This window comes from Chaetodon trifascialis, chromosome 9 (assembly GCF_039877785.1).
Source record: "Chaetodon trifascialis isolate fChaTrf1 chromosome 9, fChaTrf1.hap1, whole genome shotgun sequence".
In the NCBI taxonomy this organism is placed as follows: domain Eukaryota; kingdom Metazoa; phylum Chordata; class Actinopteri; order Chaetodontiformes; family Chaetodontidae; genus Chaetodon; species Chaetodon trifascialis.
In genome coordinates, this window is record NC_092064.1 from 23243945 (window position 1) to 23257121 (window position 13177).

General features: G+C 40.7%; 1 protein-coding gene across 2 annotated transcripts in view; it reads left to right on the forward strand.

Annotated features, from left to right (window-relative positions):
• The window catches only part of nectin3a (nectin cell adhesion molecule 3a), a 32536-nt gene that overhangs the window by 3033 nt on the left and 16326 nt on the right, over nucleotides 1-13177 (forward strand). The window lies entirely within an intron of this gene.

Below are 13177 nucleotides of genomic sequence, written 5' to 3' on the forward strand. Positions count from 1 at the left end.
CACATGGCATAAGGCAGATCAGATCAAGCCTTTTTTTGATTGGCTTAATGCTATTGTCAGTCTGAACATTAAATATGTATTATAGATGCAGAGATATTGTTACCAAGCTATCAAGCTTTTTGTGGAAATTGTGATGTTTTAACAAGACAAAAACCTTCTGTCACGATGAATTTTACTTGATTCACTTTCTTCTAACAATAATGATTGGTTAACTTCAAGCATGACTTAGCACATAAGACAGCTTGTGATCCACCGATTAAATATGTGCACAGATGCCAACATTTTGCTGATTCCTGGTGTTAATTATCCACACTGGTTATTTGGTAGTGGAATTATATGTAAGGACGATTTGAAAGAAAGTTCAAAAATTTTGGATGCACATCTGTGGCTCACAGCTGTAGCATTCATCTGATCCTCTCATTTGATCTTAAATCTCAGTTGTGAAGCAGCAGACTGAAAACTCCTAATCACATTGAATGCATGTAGTGTTTTCTTTTTGAAGGGAGGCCATCAGCAGATGAGCTGGCTGCTTTATTGTGGGACACGGAGGCTGTGTGTGTGGGGTTCAGGGAGCAGGCTGTGGTCACCAGCTTCTGTTGACTCCACCCTTTGCTTCCTCTTCCCCGACAGATGTGACTGACTGTCAGAGGCTTTGTATGGCAAGCCGCTCCCTGGTGGTGCATTAGTAAATTCAAAGCCGTAACCCCCAGTTTTAGCTTATCCCTGGACTTGATTACTCTCAGCCCACTGCTTTCACAAGTCCATTTAGAGCTGCCTGCACTTGTTCTAACCTGAATTACCCTGACTAAATGTGCTGTATATTATACTTTATAACAGGGGCTCTGAAAATGGCACCAATTTCCATTCATTTCAGTGAAAGTTACTTGCTCAAGATAAACACCAAAACAGTTCCTCCCTTAATTTGCTTCTGTGTTGAGTGTCCCACTGCATGTACACATTAGTGTCATGTAGACTTAACACTGAGATGATCTCAGATTCAAGCAAAAATATATTTTCTTACCTCTTTGCAGCTTGAGGTGTTCGGTCAACGGTTTTACAGGCACCTGTGCCAAAGCATTTTACTGTAACCAGGCATAACCATTTTTAATCTTATGCTTAGAGGGATAAAGCTGGCAATCTTCTGTATGCTTGTTATTGTCAACAAATCCCATGAAACCATTAATTGATTCTACTAACAAATATTGTCTGTGCAGCTTGAGTCTGATATAGCTTATTCCTCAGTTGTTAAAAACAGTGAGCCACAGTATTGCATTTGGTCAAATGCTGGAGGCATAAAAACTAGCTAGTTCACCAAATGTGAGGTAATAGTTGCCGACAAAGGCGCCAAACAACGTTTGCTAAAAACTACAGTGCCCAACTGAAGTGGGCTTGGGGCTGAGTGCCACAGACAGGACAGGCAAGGTGGAAAGCATTGAGAGGCAGACTAACTCATTGTTCAGTTTGGTCTTGCCATGGGATTTAATGATAATGACACAAATATAGACTCACGCCATGCCTCAACCTTTAACCCACCTGTCTGGTTTCACGAACCAATCACAGAGCTTCTGGTAGCGTTCATTATTTTGTGTCTATTTCCTCCCCAGACCAACACTGGGAGTTCCCAGTCATTACTACAGTGCATGGGTAATTAGCCTTTCAAAATTGGGAGGAAAAAGGGGAAACATGCAGAAAATACTTTGAAAATGTTAATATTAGCTGTGCTGTTTTTCTCTGCGCGGTAGCTAGTACGCTTTGTCTACTGAATAAATCTCAGATAGACAGGAATTGACTGTTTCGATCACTGCGTCATAGGAAACTGCCCCGTATAAATGGCTTCCAGATATTTCCATGGTTAATTACCAACTGTGAATGAACAGAGGGAAACCTTTTTAAACTGTTTTTTGCCTGCTGTTTAAGGAGTCAAGGTTTTTCCCTGAAAGAACAGATAACAACATGTGACTGAGGTTTGGGTCATTCGGATACACTGTGGCTTCACAGTCCACATTAAAGAGGTATACATGCAGGATGTGCAAAGTCAGCAGCTGAATCCCCCAGGAGAGGAGCGTCAGGGTTATGGGAAACAGGTGTGGCTGCTTTTCACCACTCAGTCTTATTTGTTTCACTCATTCAGCTGTCAGGTGGCTATGATGTTTGGGAAGAGCACACAGTCAGTTGTATCCACTGACACACCCCCTACCACCCAAGTGGGAGATTATTAACACCCACCAGTCAAATACAGGGAAGTGCCCATGGTAGCAACTAAGTTATCAGGAGTGTTGTCTTATTTGCTTGTACACAAAGAAAGGTGACATGCGGTATACTGTAGCTAATAAAAGGAATCTCCTCTTTTTCCGCCAAACACCTGTAGGATGGATCCCCTAGTATTACATCCACATCCTATTTTTAAGCTCTCTAGCACAGTGTTTATCTAGAGTGATAATAGACATTTGAATTTCAGCAAAGTCAGTCAACCACAATACTGGCTTTTGTTAAAGACTGATTTTACATTATCTGCTTCAGCAAAGTTAGTCTGCTCTTCTATGGTATACTACAGAATTTAGCAGTGGAAACACAGAAAGTATCAGACTATCCCTATCCCAGAATCACAGGGCCCAAACCATAAGTGAGCAGGAAATGTTCACTGCATGCATTATTTACTATAATGGACTTTCTCATGACTGACATCCCAAAACTGTTCCTGTAGCACTGAGTGTATAGCGTTAACATTCCTGCAGTTCAGTTGGAAACGCTTGCGTTATTTCAAACAGACTGCCTGTGACAAAATGATTTGGATATGACGCAGTTTGATTTCACATAGTGTAGTTTTTGCATTTTTGTCAGAGAGCCTTTGTCCAAGTTTTCTGGGTTTCAGCAGCCACCCTCTGCCCTCATTTTGTGTGAGATAACATCAGACACCGAAACTAAGGGAAAGAAAGACCTGTCCCCTACCTCAGAGTTCCCTGATTTGGCTTGCAGAGCAGCCCTGGACCTTGATGCAGATATATTGCGGTAATGGCTTAAATAGGATTTTGCACAACTATATCCCTGCTGGTATTCAGCCAAATTATTCTGTATTCCCCTGCCATCCCTGCTACACCCCCCCATGTCCACATTACCTCCATATACTTAAGTTTCATGGTTCTTTTCTAGTTGCTGATACGCTCTTCTTTTTCACATAGCCTTTAAAGCTGAATACATTTCCCGTCTTTTAAAGCTGTTGACCAAAATAGACTGCAGGTTTTGTTACCGTTTAAAACTGATGAAGGAAGGTAGAACATGTATTGTCTATCTTCAATAGCTAAGCTCCTCTGTCACACCGGTCAAGAGTCATAGATTACCGCTCACTGCTGACAAACATGATCGTTCAGCGTAGTTGCTATTTTTTGCCTGTACTTGGATTGCGAAAAGGATCATAACAAAACAAGTGGCCAGTTCTATTTAGGGCTTAAAAACAATGCTCGAATATCAGACGTTGCATGGATTGCATTACATCCGTGCAGGTTTACTTATCCTACAACCCAGAGCTGTTATACTGACAATAAATGGGGTACTGCTCCCTTTATGTTTTCAAAATATTTATCTTTTACATCCAAGTGAGCTTCATATTATGGGAACACTACGTCAAACCAGACATGTAACCTGAGTCCTGAGAGAGAAAATAAACTTGGATGTTGTCTTACTATTTTTTCAGTGTTTCAATAAATTTCTGTGCTCTTTACAGTTGTAGGACAGGAGTGTGGATTACATCGCAATATTCCCCCTCGACTGAAGTCTGCACATACTTTTAAAGGATGTAGAGAAATATAATGTCATCTCGGACAAAGCAGTTAGCTTAATGTTTTTGCATTGGCATGTTGTCAAATACATGTGTTTGTGTCTTGTTGTGAGGTCACTACGGATGTGCTTTAGTCAGCTGTGATTTTTTTGTCTTTTTTTTTAGGCACCTAGATCTCCTTGTTCTCACTGTTCAAAGTGGGTGGTAAGGGTGAATCAAGAGTACCACTCTAATCTGTTGCAGAAACGGTGAGAGTATGTGCCGGGAAAAGTGGGTGTGCCGAGAAAAATGAACTCCCTCTGACCAGGATAATGCTGCTGAAATGCCACACTGACCAAACTACTTACTGTTTTTATTGACCACTGGATGCACACAGTAAAGAGGCTGATTTTTGTTGGACTACTCTGCTTCCTCCCCCTGTTTTGAAGTGGTGATTGCTGACATATGCAGTGATGCTGATTGCTCAAGAATGTCCAAAGCAGCTTCCTGCACCGAAGTGTGTCCATATTATACACTTGTTCATTTCTAGAGACTGTGTTGATGGAGGGATCTGCAGCCAAACTTGGCAAACGTTTTGGGTGCCAAAATGAAAAAGATAAAGACACCCTTATAAGTAAGACAACCCAAACTAATACTAACGTGGACTAATTACAAACAATTATTTTATCCTCTAGCAAAAACATCTGACAGAATGAATAGGAATGGTTGGTTGCGGTTTGTCAACACAATATTCATTCCCTGTCTCAATAACACCAAAAGCACATGCACTCTGACCATGGTTGCCATAACACAGCCCAGTTTACCACCTGCAGCAACAGAATGAGCTTTGTCCACTTTTGCCTTCTTAAATTTGCGTTATGTCGGCACTATGTCTGCCATTTGCATAGCTTCCTCTTAGAGGCGTGCTTACTATCTGGCACCTGGTCACCATACTGTTTTTATAGAGTCCCGCCCTCACCCCTGCACACTATTATTAGCTGGTTGCTACACTAAGAGAGGACAATATTATCTAAAATTTATACTATGATATTTCTTTTGTTTTTTACATTGATAGTATTATATCATGGTGTTACAAAAATGAAATGGGTAGTCCACTCAAAACACGAAACATAAGACTTTCGTAAGAAAGAATAGGAATAAAAATTAAATATAGACTTGCGTGTGTTTTGGAAGGGGTAACTTGCCCCATAATGTAGGTTAATTAGTAAATGTAATGTGATTCATTCTCAGAGTTAGACAAGAGGTAGGATTATGCATCTCAGCAGCATTTATTTGGCAGAAAACCCAAAGTTATTATTTAAGTACAACACTCAGGGGACCACAGGAGATGACTATCAAGTACATTTACAAACAGCAGCAACAGACAAACATATTGGCGCAGCATGCAGTAGAGGGAGCTTTCGTGTGACAACAAAACCAGCTGAGCATGTGTTGTAGCATGAAGTGTGGAGATAACGTTAGGTCTGGCTTTGTGACACTGCACAAAAAGCAATTTAAAAAAAAAAACAGCTACCTGCATCCAACCTACTGCTCTGGTTATTTAATGTGCCTCAAAAGTGGCTTTCTCTACACTCTCTCTATATTAAATACACCAACATTGCTCCAGCATGTGGGTCTACAATAGATGCTCCTATCCATGTTAGCCACAGAACATGCTAATGTAAGCTAACTGGCAAAATTAACAGTCGAGTCAACATAAAAATGGCAAAACTTACAGGTTCTAGGTTTGAAGTCAGTATCGATCCATCCTTGAGCTTCAGTTTTGAAATGAATCCTCATTTGTATTGGCCCTCAAAGTGCATATCTGGCCTAAGAGTTTTCCAGTTGTTGTGGGGACACTGCCATCAAGTTAATCCACTGGATCTTCACTTACTCAGATGGTAGGAGTAGAAAAAGGCTTTTGTGTTGATTCTTGTTGAACTTGGTGTGCATTGCTCATAATTTCACTTTTCACATCTTTGTGTTACCGTTGTTGGGTTATAGCAAGGAAAATAGTAGATAGTGGATGCAACTCCATTTCTATGTGTACATGCGTAGCCCTCTATCTGCGTGTAGTAAAGCACGTTATTTTTAAGATGTGAAAACATTTATGAAGGTAATGACGGTATTGCAAAATCCTTGTCTGCCAGAATTTAACACCGGTAACATTGACAAAACTGGTATACCACCCACCCCGAGGCTATATCCCCACTGCCCATAAGTGCCCAGAAACATCTGAACACAGCAAAATGAGAAAATGCAAGCAGAAGGCAGGGTCTCTGCAGACACTGCCTCGCTAGTGGGTAATAAGTGGTAATTTAGAGGGATTATATTTGTAAGAGTCTATACATTGTTTTTTATTTTGGAAAATCCTACTAATTCTAACTTAAACTCCCTACTAACACTCTTAAGTGCTACTAACAGCAATAGCCATGTAAATTTGCTATTTGATCAAATAATTGAGTTATTTGATTCTAAATTAAATAACAAATAAAGTTATTCATGGGATGGCCACGGGATGGCCAGATAAAGTAATGTATTAAACATAGCGAATAATCCATGTACTTCCTGGCCCCATTAGAGGACATAAATAAGATCAGATGCATGTTGGGCAGATCTAGCACTTAAAACAAACTCTTTCTTGTATCAATAAAAAGGGCTGTAAATATGTTAAAATGGCAATTTTCTAACATAAAGTGGTTTGCTTTTATTCTGTCACTGGATAAAACTGTATAATTATGTATAAAAATAGCAGTGTATTGTTCACCGCCCACCACTATTCTTCTCTGTTACACCAAAACATATTGCAAATTTTTGCACATTCCCAGATAACACTAGTCCAGTGGGTGTAGCCGACATGTGACAGTCACTGACATTATGTAGATCGCTTGAAAAAAACAAAACAAACAAAAAAAAAAGACATGTTGCTGGTTGTTGGCAGAAACAGGCGTTATACAAGAAATCTAAAATTGGACAATCATGGGAATTATTTTAAAGAAAAACAGTCCAATTCCCTTTGGGGTCTCTGTGGCATGTGGGAAACTGTTTCCATTATATTAGATCGGCCTAATGAAAGTACAGTAGCCCATTTAGACCCAGTCGAGGGCAGTGGAGTCTGTGATTAGTACACAACTCATTCACTCCCACCCACCACCACCACTCCCCAACAAGGGAGCCTGATCTATTTCTGTCCTAATGACTGAAGATTGAGCTTGGTTTTATACGATTTCTTATCAGGAAATGGCAATATTTGTCAAAGGAGAGCGATGTGTTGAAAACATGATGCATAATTCTTGACTGAAGCGGTTGGTATGGCTCATTGCTGAATTTATACTTGAGCATTGTTAAGGAGAGTCCTGTGAGGAAAAGGGTATTACTCGTCTTTTCTAGAGAAACTGTTTGGGAACACAGTTGTTGAGCTTTGTGTGAGTTCATCATAAAAGTTCATCTTTTGTTATCACAGACAAATGTAGAGGGTTGGAGGTCCAATTATCACTACGTAGCCTGCCTTTATTTGGCTTGATGGTATGTTTCAGTGGATGCTGTGAATAATTTACTAAAATCAATTAAATACATACTAGGTCAACCATAAAACACCACTTGTTCTGAAAGTGTAGACGCTTTGCTTGTCTTTGCCCGATATCTGGCTAATTGCCTTATGTAGTAAATGTCTAAACATTCATTCATGGCTGTCAACTACTGAGACAAGATAAAGGTTTTTGAGAACACTCAGCTATCTACAAAAGGACAGGAGCAGTAGGGCTGCAGCTGATGAGCTAGCAGACCCTGACATGAACAACATTTCTGCCCCTGTGCAATTTTCAACACTGCTGCAGAGCGCTGGTGAGTGCAGTGCAGCCTCTGTTAACATCAACATGTTAGGGATGTCATACACTTAAGCTCTAATGGAGAAAGACTCCCTTTGTCGCCTCTCCTCTTGAAAAGCAAACTTCTGAAATTAAGTTACTTATTCACACAGCAGATGGAAAAATGCCTCTCCTTGCCTTCTTTGACCATCTGTGACTTTTTTTTAATAGTCTTCTTTGTTCCAGAATTGCACATTTTGTTATACATTTTCTATGTGCATGGGAGAATAACACTGCTGTCCTTCTCTGAATCCATAGCACTGTGTGCACATGCTGACATACCTCAAACCCCCACAACAAACAATAACAAATCCCACACAATAAGACAGGATGCTGTAGGAGTGTTTGTATTGCTTTGATACACAGTGGCAGACATTGTCCTTCACAAGTTTTACTGCATAGCTGTAGTTGACTCTATGAGAGGTTGTAACCCATCCTGACATTTTGCATGTCAACATTATTGATCTTTTTCTTATAAGCATTGATCTTTAATCAAATGCGACCTGGATGAGAAGGGCACTGAAGTCCACATTGCTATGGGGGAGCAATGAGAAAAAGGTTTTGAAGAGGACAGTGACATGTGAAAGAGGCCCGCCTGCCTCCGTTTTAAAGGCCTGTCAGCCTGTGTTTGTCTCCACCATGAATTAGCCCACTGAAAAAGCCTCACGCCCTCACAGGATACAATGCTAGGAAGGAAGGGGGTAGATTACAGCTGGTGTAAGAACTAATGTTTTCTTCACACTGCACAAATAATTCTTACGATAAAGACATGCCATAAAACAAGCAATCCACCACTTGGCCTATCCTGTCTCTAACTTATTGAGACAGCGTTACACGCCTCACAATAATAAAGCAGGGGCCCTGTGTTAGGCATATAGGCATTGTCTGATTTTTTTTTTTTTTCCCCCTCGTCACCTCTTTAGAGAGAAACAATACCAAACAAATGGCTTCATGCTGCCTATTGACTTCTTTGAGTTTGCAGTGTTTAAAGGCACAGATGACTCTCAGAAAATACAAGCCCCGGTGGATTTTGTTGATAAAATTTACAAGTGCTGTTGAAAATTCTCAGCTGTTACAATTTTAGTCCATTTTATACAAATTACCCACCTGCGGCTGCTGTTGGACACAAGCACCGGGGGTCTCTTTTGAATTGCCTTTCTCATGTTTCTTTGATTTTTCTTTTTTTTTTTCTTTTTACTTCTTTTACCTACTTACTTTTTTCACTTAGACGGCTTGGGTTGGGTCAGGAACAGTTGCTGCTATGGACTGAAGCCCGTTGAGACATTATGAGTGACTATTTTATGACTATATCTAATAGTCGTATTTAATCCATATTCATAGATCCATTTGGATGCTTTGTGTGAGGTTGGCAGAGTTCGCCAGCGCAGTTTTCAAAAGCATGTTAATGAACATTTTTTAAATGTGACCTTGAGAGTAAGATTGAAGTTTAATAGTCAGCTAATGTTGCCATTGGGCTATAGCAGTCTAAGGGACTTCAGTGCCCTTAAGGAGTATGAGGCACTGCGCTCGTTAAACAGTGATGAAGCACTGCCCCTCAGACTGTGTCCACCTCATACTCACACTTGAAATTCACCAAAGCGGCAAAGAGAGCGAGGACTAGGCTAGGTTGAAGAGGACAATGGCAAGGATAGCAAAACACGCCTTCCGCCAGTTTGGGGTTTAAACTTTTTTCTTTGCTTTTTGATAAGGGGCATGTAAAGATTTTGTGTATTTTGGTAAGACCACCTAAAAATCTCTTGTGACATCATCAGATGGGCAAACTTGTGCAGCAGTTGGCTAACAGTCCAGACCAGGAGAAGGTGTCTCAGCCAAATAGCAGTTAAATGTATATATTTTTTCTATTTAAATGCTCTGTGCAGGGTAATTCTGGTTTATTACTTCTTATCACTACCTAGTTCACCTGTGCTTGCTGTAGTAGTGCATGTGCACAGCTTTTTCATGCAATGTGGGATCATTGCTAATGTCACAGGTATGCTGACTCTGTTCTACCTCCAAATAGAGTTGTAGATCATGTGGCTAAACTGTTTGCTACTTTACAACCTGTGTGGTGGTGTGACCGTTAATGTATTTTGCCCCATTGGACTTTGTTGTAGCAATGTTATATATTTCAAAACGTCCGTATTTAATTTAGTGAGAACATAAATTCTGCACGTCAGCGTAAATGGCAGAATTGATAGCCGAAAGTGCTAAAGAATAATCATATTGAAAAAAACTAAATGATTATAAAAGCAGACATTATAAAGTCTGCACAAATCAACTCTCCTGCATGCTGTCCATGTGCTCAGCAGCTAACTTGGTGGTCCGAACCACTGTCAGACTGTCATTTCCTGCCATGTATTAATATGAGTTTGTAAAAATGATTGACCCACCCCAGTCACATTTTTATGTCCTCACATAGTTCACACTGTTGTTAAAGTCTTTTCTTCGGTCCATCTCCCTCCTGTACTTCCTCTCAATAACTGCCCTATTTCTTTCTTTCTGTCCTTATTCATCCTTGCCTCACGATATTCATTTCTGAATGCTGAGCACTCAGTTTCCTTTTGCTTTAGTCCTAAACCACACTCCCTCCTGCATAGATCTCATGTCTGCATTCTTCTCCTGTGAGGTCTTCAGATCAGTCCCTTCTGAGTGCTGTTTGACATGATAATCTATGCATGGAGTTTGTCTACATGAACATGACATATTGTCTATTTTGCTGCTGCTTGTAAATGTTTCTGGCATTGGATCCTGCTTGTCTCATACGGCTCTGACATGCACTGCAGGCTTCATTGTGAGGATCTGAAGCCAGGAGACAGCCTCCTCTGCGGAGGTCAGGGCCGAAGCTGGGTCAGGTCTGAGTAGGTGGAGATTTTGGCTCATCGAGTGGCCGACGTGGAATGTTTGAGCCGGTTGCCAGGCAAAGAGGAAGGTTTTGATTTACCATTGCGTCTTTCGAGCAGCTTGTCGCAATTAGTGATGTCAGGAGGGAAAGAAACAAATATGAAGCACTTCTTCAAAGGGCAAACATATCCTTCCCATGAGTTCATTCTTTCCTTGGGTTTCTCAAGGAAAAGGGGCAAAAGTGCAGCCTGTTTCTCCTCGGTCAAATTAGGGTTTGCAGGCCAGGGTTCTTCCTGTTCTCTGGTGCAGGGTGTCACACTTTGAGTTGACTAAGTGGGCCGCAAAGTATCCAAACAGTGACACAGCATAAAGATGATTATCAAAATATAGTCGTGGTCCATGTTTATCCTTTTAAAATCCTGAGTAGTATTTGTTTACTGGTTAAGATGGATAACCAGCAATGAAACTAGTGACAGCTCTGGGCTGTGCCTTAGCTCTGTAGCAGTACACCTATTTCCTTGATGAAACAACATGGCAGCTTTGTTTAACACACTGTTTACATTTCATTTGCCTGCAGTATTTTAGATAATATTTCGTGGTGTTCTAGTTTGTGAGTCCTGGCTGTGTGCTTCATGGTACAGCTAGCGGTGCCAAGTTTCCCCACTCTCCTCCTGGCTGTAGGTATCCCATGCAGAGGCCATCTGTCTCCTCCCTTAATGGTAAGGGTGGAGTCCTCTTTAAGCACTTCCCCCCTTTCTCTCCCTCCTTTCCTTCTTACTCCCAAATGCTTACTGTAAAACAAACAGCATAGCATGGAGGGAGTCTGGTTTCTTTGTATGCTTTGACAGGCTTGAAAGCTGACACACTGAGACAGACAAACTACGTACGGTAGCAGTTGGAGTGTCGTGTCAGGTAGCTGTAGTATGTAGAGCATGTTAGGGAGAAGCCTTGTGTGAGACACGTGTCTGCATGCATCAATGCAATGTCATGTATGCCAAGCATGTTAGTTTACTGCTCAGACAACTAGAGCTGCAGGACAATATTTATCAGCCTGCCATCTGTATTCTTGTACCAGGTATAGATATATATTTGCAAGCATTAATTTCGCTGCCAAGCTTTTATCACGGAAATTTATATTTTATCAGGCAAAACAACTGAGTTGTAGTAGTAAGGTAGCAACAAACAGCTGTTGTGTCATCTCAGATGACCCTGATTCTCCCCCACAGCAGTGCACCCACAGGGCGCAATGCAAACACAGGGCAACACATGCACTGCAGCTCACTGTGGGCTTTTTTCAGACCAGAGCATGATTTAGAGGTTTACGATGTAAACGGATCCCTAAATTATCTTGGAGAAATGAAATAATAATCCAGAGTGACTTTCCAAAGTGTCCCTCCAAGTGAATGACATACACGGCAGGCAAAGTTAAATGCTTTAGGTTAATAGGTTAAAAGCCTAAAATACAATGCAGAACTGTGCGATATTAGTTTACACAGTAAGGCAGGAAACATAAGGAAAATATTTTGAAAATGTGGGTCAGCAGAGAAGAAAAACAAACAGGAAAGCCCAAGTATTATAGCGCAGCATGACACTTCACAACACAATGTAGCATACATTTAGGACTCAGCAGCCATTCAAACAAAATGCCTGACTCTTACACACATGGCCACACTCTTATTCCTTATTTTGGAGGAGAGAAACTCTTTGTGTGTGTGTGTGTGTGTGTGTGTGTGTGTGTGTGTGTGTGTGTGTGTGTGTGTGTGTGTGTGTGTGTGTGTGTGTGTGTGTGTGTGTGTGTGTGTGTGTAATCACTAAAATTATAGGGGACGTAATGGAGCACGGGGAGCCTCAGCCTCCTTTGGCTTTATTCCTCACAAACCAAGATAGCATTGCTGTGGCTTACCACTTACATTCATGCCAAAGACTGAAAATACCAGCCAGTGGACCACTTTTATAAGCTTTACTCCATACACATCCGAGACTACGTACAAAGTGGAAATTTATGACTCCCAAATTTAGCTTACTCTCATTGCAACCGTGTCAAGAAAACTGCATATTTTGAATGAAATTGGCTTTTTACATTTCATCTATGAAGCAAACATTCTCACAAGGTTTGATGTGGAGCTACTCTGCCATCCGCTTTTGAATTTGTAAAGCCTCTTAAAAATGGTTCTATCAGTGACTCATTTGTGTGATTATACTCACAAAAAAAAAAACAGAGCGAGGATGGATTTTTTTCCGTTCAGAGCTATGGCCATAACCTGTAATTTAGGATTTATTTCCGGTGAGTTTTCCAAGATACTGCATTCATTCCCACTGAGCTGGTTGTTTTTTGTTTTCTATTGCTGCAACCCAGTAGCACATCTATCAACTGTGGCATGCTTATTACTGTCCATACGGCATGCGCATCACACGCTCTTCACTGTTGGTTTCTCAAAGTTTAAGTGTGATTTTTATTTTTATTTTTTTTCTTCTGTGACCACTCAAGCATTTGTTGTGTCTTTCTTGGCTTTCAGGAATTGCAGCATTTAAATGACCGTTAATGTTCAAAACCAAGTTTACATGTTGCGTTCAATTAAAAAAAAAAAAAATTAAAAAAAAAAGCTGTGGTGGGCTTTAAGTCAAATTAAGGGCCTCATATAAAAGAGGGGATAAAACCGTCAAATTGCTTGTTTTGTTTCATCTCCTTCCAGAGGTTTTTTTTTTTCCTGTTTAA